At 34.5% G+C, this 11,568-nt stretch overlaps 1 pseudogene; it reads left to right on the top strand.

Moving 5' to 3' along the window:
• The first annotated feature begins 9,455 nt into the window (after positions 1-9,455).
• LOC147935145 (cytochrome b561 and DOMON domain-containing protein At5g48750 pseudogene) lies at positions 9,456-10,652 on the top strand (annotated as a pseudogene).
• Positions 10,653-11,568: the final 916 nt, after the last annotated feature.

Below are 11,568 nucleotides of genomic sequence, written 5' to 3'. Positions count from 1 at the left end.
ACCAAAGCCAAAATTAACAAGAGCTTATTAGCTTCAGAGTCTCTCGTCTCATCCGTTCATCCCTGAATCAACAATTGGTAGAGGAACATGACGACTCATGAGTCTCAGATTGGACTCGCCTTGACCTCCGAGCATTGTTCAAATCATTATAAGAAGGCATTCAAGTCTTTGCGATCAGTACCTTCTACTGATGGTTTGATGCAATCTTCTTCATTGATGAAGACGAAGACGGGGAGGAGGTTTCGTCATACCTAGAGCTGAATAATGACAGTGAACTAAGTAGCGTGGTTAACGTCTTACTGAAGTCGAAGGATGACGATAATGATGCTCCATACAGAGTAGATTGGTTGTTTTTGTCTGCTGATTTGCATGAGAAAGAGACGGAGAAGAAGAACGAATGAGAGATCATTATCAACTTCTCTAGAGTCTGCCATGGTAATTAGCGTTTGATCCGACATATTAATTAGGTCAGTGGTCATGGATTCATGGCTTGTTGGCTACGTCTTGACGACATAATGATCTCTTTTCTTCTTGTTTTCGTTAATTGATACATATATTTTCTTATTATGAAAGCAAACATCTATCGGAGTGATCATGTATTTCCATCTATATGAGAGTATTAATGTTCCTACTTGCGATCGACTTAAATTGCCATACTATACCCAAAAGAATACCTTTCTTTTTAAACCCTTTCACATAAGGAAGTGCAACCATATTGGGTCTGTCAACGTGAAATACTACATGAAAAGCTAGCAAAGTAAACATAATTCAAAAATTTTAAACAAACAAGTAAATCATACTCAATTTTGTAAACATATACCTCAATCAGTTATATATATTTGACGTCGTTCATAATAAATTAAATTATTACTAAACTCTGATAAATCTCAATATATGGTTTATTAGAAAAACAAACAAATATTTTAAGGATATGAATAACTAAAGTACATGTATGCACAAATTTACTTAGGTGTTGTATAGGACTTTGTTCTGATTTTTTATTTCTTTAGTTCCATTTAAGGTCATTCCGGAATCTGTAGGTTCGGTTCAAGTTCATTCCATACTTCTCGTATGAACCAATCTGACCCGTTTTTTTTATACATCCTAATATCTAGTGATATCATACTTACTAGAAACTTACCCCAAACAATAACAAACTGCGGATACAAATGAATCATTCCAATAAACCAATAACGAATAAAGAATAACATGAAGTCAATACCAATAACAAATCCAAAACATAACAAAGTCAAGAACCAACATTCCTACAACCGTTCTAGACATCTAAATTCCAATCTAGCATCCTATCACAGACACATAGCAAATAACCGAGCCTCTAGAACATCCTCCTCTTCATAGCCTTGATTTCACGATCACACTTTGCCTTTACCTGCGCCACAACACAAAAGAGAGGCGTAAGTATTACCAGAAATACTTAATGAGACAATCCTTCCATCTACTGGGCTATACACACAAGCAATAAGATCTCTCATGCAACAATCAATAAACAATAGAACAAACCAGACAATAATACACAAAGCAACATGTCATCAGCTGCTGTTGAAGGTTGGTTTCGACCGACACTGACACATGCGAAGGGTGTGTATCGACCGACACCCAACGTGTGTCGACCGACACAGAACACCTTGTGTCGACCGACACACTCCTTGTGTCGATTATCGACGCATACTCGACATTCCAAGAAATTCCTAATTGCATCGACCGACACCTCTACATTGCATCGATCGATGCTCCTAGGTCAAACGCGCCGTTCTCGCATCAGTGTCGACCGACACAAAACTGGCGTCGATCGACACTCATGTCGAGCATCGCCTCTTCACGATCAGAAACTCCGAATCTCGCCTCCAAGCTACTCTCATTTGTCTCCCACGATCCCAAGAACAGATCTAAGCCTCAGGAGTCATGAAAAAACACAGAACTCACAAGGAAACAAAAACACATCACACAAATCACAGAAACATAGATTTTAGCTTAGATAAGTCATGGTCATGCACTCACATTTATCAAAACAATGAGATCTGTACCCCAAACGACGAAACTAGCACCACAACAACCTTTCCACCACGTTCATAGCCTTTGATCCACAATCTCCAAAGAAACTCACCCTACAGAGACAAAGAATCCACCAAAACCTCAGGAACTCTCACATAGACTTTGTTCTCTCTTCTCTCTTTCTGAAATGTGAAAAAAGCGGCTAAAAGAAGTGGAAGACGTCGAGTTTTCCTAAACCAACCATGCGAACCGGAAGATTAAAATCGAACCGTTTAAACGATCCGCAAATGGTGTCGATCTACACCACAAGCTGTGTCAATCAACACCCCTACCAAAAATTGTTCGCGTGTGTTACATCACCAAATTAAAAACTCACAAAAACTGTCTAGTTTTGATTTTATATTGGAGCTTTTACAAAAATACTAGGCCTGGACATAAAAACTGAACCCGAATATCCAATCTGGAACCCGACCCGAGAAACCGGGTTCGGGTTGGGTACGGGTTTGCCTATAAAACCCTATTGGATTCTATTTTCTAATACATGTGGGTTCGGGTTAGGGTCAGGTAATACCCGGTACCCGTTTGGGTACATATAAACCCAAACATATAAACATATTTATAATATTTATCATTAATATAATACAATTATCCCAAAATTATGATTATAATCTTGAATGTTTCATTTAGTTTTATACCTAAATATCAAAAATAATCAAAATATCTAAAATATTTTGTTACATAAGTCAAAATTTAACTAAATTTCTGTAATTTTAATTAATTTTAAATATATTTTTTCGGGTACCCGGTAGTACAGGTACTAATCGGGTTCCAAAATTTGTAACCCAAACCGACCCAAACCCGATAGTACCCAAACCGAACCGAACCCACATATCTAAAAATATCCAATGGGTTCTATTTTTCTAAACCCGTTTACCCGAACCCGAATGGATGATAGCCAAACCCGAACGGGTTACCCGAATACCCAGCCCTAAAAAATACCTTTTATAACTATTTTTTTTTTGAAAAAATATATTTTCTTGTTGCTCATTTTTAAATATACTCTCTTTTATGTATAAAATGACTAAATTGCCATTTTTTTTTAGTGAGAGTCCATTATGAAAAAGTAAAATTTACAGCCAAAAAATTTTCCGCCAATATTTTTCCACCAAAAAAAGTTTCTAACAAAATTTTCCGCAACTCCTTGAAAAATCCTTGTAAATCTATAAAAATCCATTGTTAATCCTTTAAAATCTTTTTAAAAACCTTGTAAAACCTTTAAAAACAATTGTAAATCTCTTAAAATCATTGTAAATCATTTTAAAACCCTTTAAAACTCTTGTAAATCCTTGTAAAACCTTTTAAACCACTTATAAATCGTTTAAACACCCTTTTAATCATTTTAAAATATTTTAAAAACCCTTTAAAACTCATAGTAAATCCTTTTGATCACCTTACAAATCCTTTTAAATCTTTTAAAATCCCCTGTCATTTTTTTTTAAAAACCCTTTAAAAAATGCTTGTAAATTTTTAAAATTTCAGGATCATGGTTTGCGTAAAAAAAAGTTTAGCGGGAAAATTTTTGTCGTAATTTTTTGTGGGGGCGGAAATTGTTTTGGAATTGTTTTAGCTAGAACTTTTTTTTGCATGAAAAATTCAAATTTTCATTTTGTTGACTTTAATATTTTTCAAGTAGGAGTAAAATGGTCATTAAAAATAAAAGGAGACAAATTGAAAATAGCTTAAAAATAGATATTTTTGAAAAGTTTTATCTACAAAGGGTATTTATAATAATTTCTCTTTTATATTTCAGTTTTTCTCAGATTTTTGGTTTATAATTATTGCTATCCAAATTAAAATCTAATTTCTTATTGATGGTTTTAGTATATATATTTTACTTCCATTTGGATTTATGTTTTACTCAGATCTATATTTATAATTTAAAGAACCTTCAGTTTGAAATTGATATTTTATTTCTAGTTTAGATTAAGCTTGTTTAGATATAACTAAGTCCTAAACATAAAAGGGCTGTATTTTTTTTTGAAAATATATAAATTAAAGAAAATTGTTTGATAAATTATTATAATTTTAAAATTAAAGGATTGCTATATTTTATTTGAAAGTGTATATAAAATAATAATATTACAAATTACTAATCGTAAAATGAAAAATAATTACAATTAATAGAATTATAATTACTATGAAATTATTTCTCAACGTTACTAGCTTATATGATCGTAGCGGGTATCCAGTATTTCCATTTGATTTTTATTTAGTTAGGAATATGTGAGATCAATATACGTTTTTGCCTTTTTATAATTTCTTTTCGCTTAATTGTTTATTTTTTGTTCGCTAATTGTGATTAGTTATAGTATTTCTAGTTTAGTTATTTATAGTATCGTTTGGTTATATTGAGATTGCAAGAAGAAAAAATATTAACTTGCCTGAATTACTCAGCCCAACTATGCAGTTCTCCAATACACAAAGTGAAACGACCGCATCCGAATTTCCAATCCTCACACAGGATCCACGGAAAACGATCTTATTGGAACCCCATAATTCCGAAAAGACAACCGGCGTAGAAATCACTCCTTACAAAAACTCCCACAAACACACTAAACTCCACCTCATCTAGTTACTGAGTCGCACAACCAAACACCCCTAGCGATCGAGTAACAAGAGAGGTGGGCTGGAATATATGATTCCGTCCAGCCACAGACAACACTTTCCCACAAATACTTCAATTCACTATCAACTCTTCTAGTGAGCCAGAGGCCCACGAAATCACTTCCATCGATCTCTCCTCATTCAAACCTAACTCCAGCTGTCTTCATATGACCCAAACACACAACAACATGCTGGTGTAGACTGACATCACCTTGGTGTCACTCGACACTCCAACTTTACCACAAAACCGTCTATCCCAGACCACAATACAAACACTTGATTAAATCACAAACCAACCGTTATTTTCACAAACCCACCGTTGGATATGAAGCCTATAGCGTCACAAAGCTGTCCATCAAAATTCAACCAAATAGGTTTCCGTTTCATCCTCCAAACGTTGCCCCGAAGTAGATATCTCGGACCAGTTTGCGATGTTCATCCTCAGGTGTTGGTGTCGACCGACGCCACAATAGTGTCGAAAGACACCAACCCAGAAATCACGATCAAGCCTTCCTTCAAGCTCCTTCTCGCCGCAAATCCCTAATCCGCTACACTCATCGATTCTCTACTCAATCTAATACTAAAACAACACAACTTATCTGGATAACAGCCATGAGAAAGCCTACTTGTCTCTCCCAATCCACTACCAAGCTCAAATCCTTCTCCTTACACATGAAGAAGATTGATCTCCTTTCTCCTTCCTTCCAAGTGAGAGCACCACAACTCTCTCTCCTTCTCTCCTCTAGAACCACCAAAACAGATCCCTCTCCTCCTCTTAACCCTCCTCAAAACCCTTTTACTCTTAGGATCAAACTCTCAATATCTCTCTCTTTTCTCTCTAAAACGGCAAAACAACCCCCTCCCACGACCTAGGTCCAGTTCTTCCTTAAATAAGTCGGTCTTTAAGGTTTCAATTAAACCAAACCGCACCAAACGATAAATTAAAACAAACCAGTCGAATCAGAATTGTTGGTGTCGATCAACACCCATCCCCAAAGATCAAATTTGGTTCACAGATGTTACACAAAGAGGGATGGACATTAATCAGTACGGAGACCTAATCAGATCGGTTAGGGTTAGGGCCTTACTAATCGATCTTATATCTTCTTTGGAGAAGTTATAAAGCTTTGATCTTCCCACAGAACTTGACGCTGAAAAGTAAATCCTCTCCATCCAGATCTTCTAAATTATGAAATCTGGTAAGGAATTATATTTGATACTAACTAGTAATCTGAAGGGAAATGTTTTGTTAAATTTATATGGTATTTTTTATCTTTTAAAAGTAATTATTTTGTAACATTGTATATGATATAAAAAGTAAAACTAATTTCTCATATAAGTTTTGGACTGGATTCATTTTAAATTCGATTTTCAGGTTATTCATTAGAAGATATTTATTTCACAAAGTAGGCTCATATCTTAATGACTCGGTTTAGTTTGGAATTGCTTGTTTTCTAGTTTTCTTTTGGCTTAAAAGCCAATAACTCGTAATTACAGTGAATGATAAAAACTACAAAAATTTGGATTTTGTAATATATATCTTGTTTTGGTTGTTTATAGAAAATAATATAAAAAATAACTAAAAAGACACATAATTTTAAATTTGTAAGTGCAAAGAAAAAAAAACTATCAAGATTGGAGTTCTAGATGAAAAAGGTTTTACAATCATGTGGCTAAGGAGATATTTAAATTCAAATGTTTTGGTGTGCTTTGAAAAAATGTGAAAATAATAATCATAGGATCATAGGATATAATGTGAAATATTTATTACTGATTAAAAAACTCTTTCTAAATTTATATAGTATCCAAATTAATTATATATATTAAAATTAAATCATTATAAACTTAAAAGAATCCTAATCAATTCTAGTTAATGATTTAAAATGCACCTTAATTTATTCATATTATTATACCATCACTTTTCATGTGGTTTGATATTAAATATTGTACATTTATGCATTTTTTAAACAAATTATATATAGAAGAATCTGGTTTTTAACATTTATATTTCATTTAGATAATTTTGCAATCTTCTATTTGAAATTTTCATTCAGACAAATGCGATCAAACGCCTACTGATCAAATTCGATAATCAAACGGAAAAATATAAAAAAATATATGTACATTTTTCAAACTTCTAAACTAATAACATTACAAACACATAAAAAAATATTAAAACATAATAATTCATAGTGATAAATATGGACTTATGGTTCATCAATGTCATTGAACTACAAAACAAAAACTCTCTTAATTATTGAAACAACTCGATTCATTTATTTTTTATATATATAACCTAATATCTAGTGATCTCATACTCACTGACAACCTAGCATCATTTAATACAACCAGCGGATAACCAAGAATCATCAAACCAATAAACGAATCAGACAAATCCAAAGATCCAACACTTCTAAAAGCATAAAACAATGTCATAGAACCAGCAACCTAACATCTGTTCTAGACACAATTGTTCCCTTATAGACACCTAACAGAAACATAAAACAAACAATCGAGTCTCAAGAACATCTTCCTCTTCATCGACTCGATTCCACGATCACACTTTGCCTTTACCTGCACTGCAACACAAAAAGAGATGCATAAGTATTCCATGAAATACGTATTGAGGCAATCCTCCCATCTATTGGGCTATACACTCAAGCAATAAGATCTCCACAAGCCACAATCAAGAAACAATAAACAAACCTGACAATACACAAGGAAGCCACAACATCAGCCGCATGTTGAGGGTGGTGTCGACCGACACCTGCTCGACATCTCCAAAAACCCTAGCAGTGTTAACCGACACCTCCACATGGTGTCTACAACCACTCGACAAAGCCCTCGAGCCGTCCTTGCATTAGTGTCGACCAGCATCGATTCTCTTCGATCATAAGCTCCGAATTCCGCATCCAAACACCTCACACACATCCAAGGCATTCCTAGAAGTGAATCCAAGCCACAAGAGCCACGAAAAACACAGAAACCTCCAAAAAAAAATCACACAACACACAAAGTCACAGAAACAGAGATCTTACCTTAGTTAAGCCATGGTCATGCATTCACCTTTGCAAAACAGAGATATCTAAACCCAAACGACGAAGCTAGCACCACAACAACCTTACCCACATGTTCCTAACCTTAGATCCACACTCTCTTGGAAGAAAACTCACCAGAACACTCACTGGAATTCTCTCTCTTCTTTTCTCTTTAGAACATGTCAAAAGAGGCTAAAAGACTCTGAGAAGTCGAATTTTTCCTTATAAACTCGAGGTTTAGGGTTTTCTTAAACCGACTACACAAAACGGAGAATTAAATCGAACCAGTTATTCCGACCACATAAGGTGTCGATCGACACCAATATTAGAGTCGTTTGACACCACCACTGAATTTCTAAAATTCCGTTCACGCGTGTTACAATTATCTTCTCCCAACCGTAGTACTGCACTGTCAACAAAGTCCTTGTCCTAGATATTTAATAACACCTTGCCCCATTATAGCCTAAAAAAAAACAGTTTTAGAAGTCTAAAAACAAACTCATCCATAGAGAAATTCATAAATAGATTAAGCTACAACCAAATATACCAAATCTGCAAAATTTTCATTAATCAAGCTTACCGAATAATAACTTTGACGTCATTAACCCGCTGCCAATCTACACTAAAAGCATAAAATGATTTTATTAATGTTTTACTCAAAAAATTTGTGTGGATGAATGCAAAACATGACCCGATACCTCATATATATATATATGCATAGCAAAAAGATTTTGTAGGTAAGAACAATTTTCTTTTATAGATTATAACAAACAGATATAGTTGAAACGTCCTACTTTAACTGCTATTTAAATGGGTTAGTATTTTCTTGTTACAACTATAACATTTTTTTTTGTATAAGTCTTTTGTATAAAAATATAATGGCATTTTTTGGAATATCCACATGACAGTAGGATTATTTTCCTAACAGGTTAAATAACTATATAGAAATTACTGTTATATTAATTATTAGTTATTCCACAAACTTCATCATCAAGTCGAAAGAGAAATCTCTAACTAGGGTTTTAACATATATAGATTATTTCTTGACCTAAACAGAGACAATGTCAAAGAAGGTTTGTTCAACTATGAAAAGTAGTATCAGCGAGTTACCTGAAGATTTGATCTTGACGATATTTTCATACCTATCAACGAGACATGTTGCGGTGACAAGTGTTTTGTCCAAAAAATGGATCATTAATAGTAATACCTTGACAATTAGGAATTGGAAGACTTGAGATGTTCAGCTTACACAAAGCATTACATTTGCGTCCAACATAACTTATTTGAAGAACCCTAGTTATAACCAGAAAATTATCTATTCGAAGCAAAGTGTATCATTAAACCCTAGACAACCATTTGTCATAATTTATGCATAAGCAAAATATATTCATTATTTTTGTCATAATTTGATTTTTTTTTTAAATTTTATTATTCATATTCTAGACACCTTCGCAGGGGAAACTCCTACTACATAACTTAGCAGAATAATTAGACAATATGTCGGTCACAAATATGAAAAGGTAATTAAAAAAATATAATGGAAATTATGGTAAGGCCTAAGAAAAAAAAAACGATTCCCAACTACAGTTGGAGTTGGAATTGTACGATAAGGCTATATAAATAGACAACTCATGCAACTCGAGGAATTCATAAATCTTTCTTCGAAAGCAAAACTAGACTCTTGACTCAGGAAGATTTAATCTACATGTGCGATCTCCGAATAAAAACGCAATCATCATCATGTCTTTGTCTTCAAGAACCATATTTATGGTTTTGTGTTTTCTGTTCGTGCTTGCTCCATACTTCACCAGAGCAACAACCGATGGAGTTCAGGCTAGATGTGACTCTCACATCTTTAAAAACGGAAAACACTTCCGTTCTTGTATTGACCTTCCGGTGTTAGATTCGTTTCTACACTTCAGTTATGTTCCAGAAACCGGAGTGCTTGAAGTTGCATATCGTCACACCAACATCGAGAGTTCCAGTTGGATTGCTTGGGGGATAAACCCTACGAGAAAAGGCATGTTAGGTGCTCAAACTCTCTTGGCTTACCGTAACTCCACGCCTGGTTTTATGCGTGCTTATACTTCCTCAATCAAGGACTATTCGACTATGCTTCAAGAAGGTCCTCTCAGCTTCCGTGTTACACAACTAGCCGCTGAATTTCTTGATGGAGAGATGACTATATTCGCCACTATGGCGTTGCCTTCTAACACAACCGTAGTTAATCATCTATGGCAAGACGGTCCACTGAAGGAAGGTGATAGACTTGGGATGCACGCCATGAGTGGAAATCATCTCAAATCCATGGCTACTTTGGATTTGCTGTCCGGACGAGTCACAGCCACAAAAACAGTGAATGGAAACATGATTCTTGTCAAAAGAGTCCATGGACTGGTCAACGCGGTCTGTTGGGGGATTTTTATGCCCATTGGAGCAATGGCTGCAAGGTACATGAGAACCTACAAAGGACTCGATCCCATGTGGTTTTACGTTCACATCTTTTTCCAAACTACAGGTTATGTCGTCGGTTTATTGGGAGGATTAGGAACTGCAATCTATATGGCCAAGCACACTGGAATGAGATCTACGCCACATACAGTGATAGGGATACTTCTGTTTGTTCTAGGATTTCTTCAGATACTTGCGCTCAAAGTAAGACCGGACAAGGATCATAAATATAGGAAATACTGGAATTGGTATCATCACACTATGGGGTATATAGTGATTATTTTAAGCATCTATAACATCTACAAGGGATTAGCCATCTTGCAACCTGGAAGCTCATGGAAGATTGCCTACAGTACCATCATTGGTGTCATTGGATTGTTTGCGGTCGTGATGGAGATTCTGCAATTTAAAACTAGATGGGGTGATTTGTGGTGCAAGAAATCCGAAGACCTAGAAGCTGATCAAAGTGCTTCCATTGATGTCTAGTCATGTAGGTTGTCCTAGTTATAAGCATTCGTGTATTTTGTCCTTACATTGCTAAGACTAGCTAGTTTGTCATTCTTTATTTTACGTGTACGAACTATCAAACAGTAGTTTTTGAACTGAATAATCCAATTAGAATTGTTCGACAATCGGATGATTTTACATTGCTAAGAATAGTTGTGTCATTGTTTTCGAATTACGTCTGAATAAAAAGTTTTCAACATAAAATTTATATAGCGAAGAAAATTAAAGGATTTTCCATAGACCAAACTGAGCTAGCATATAAAGATGGATTTATGTCAAGCCCAATAAAACTAGTTTAACGACTTTGGTCGAAGAGAAAAAAAGAATTAAGACTTGAGAATCACGTACGTACGTACGTAGATCAGTTTTATAATGTCGGAGGCATTACCAAGTATTTTTATTTTTCAAATTCTGAGAGACTTTGTTAGAAATCATGTGTAGGAGAGACACTAATCAGAATTCAGAAGAATGGGTCTTGATTTTGTAGTTTCTAAAAGAAAGACTTCCAGGTTGTGTTTATAGTTTTGTTTGTTTGTGATTCTCACAGTGTATTATGGCTAGCTTGTTTTCATTATTTTTTTTGTTTTTATGGGAATGTAAATATTCATATAAATGAAAGACCTATGATTACTCGAGGCATTCGTATGCTCTGTCTTTACATTGTTATGACTATTTTCCATTTTTACTTGTAGAAGATTGATTTCAGAATGACAGTTCTTTTGTTAAATAATCAAACATGAATTTTTTTTTTTAAATATTGTTAATGGGATTTTACATTGCTATGACTTTTGTGTCATTCTTTGCGTTTAGTTGTAAAAGACTTCGGAATTTTTTTCTAAAGAAAATATACTAAAAACTTTCGATAAAACTCTAGAAGAAGTCGAAGTTTTGTAAA

This window comes from Camelina sativa, chromosome 11 (assembly GCF_030686135.1).
Source record: "Camelina sativa cultivar CO46 ecotype springtype chromosome 11, ASM3068613v1".
Taxonomy (NCBI): Eukaryota; Viridiplantae; Streptophyta; class Magnoliopsida; order Brassicales; family Brassicaceae; genus Camelina; species Camelina sativa.
Note: the sequence above shows the minus strand (reverse complement) of the source record. Positions and strands in the feature narration are given on the sequence as shown.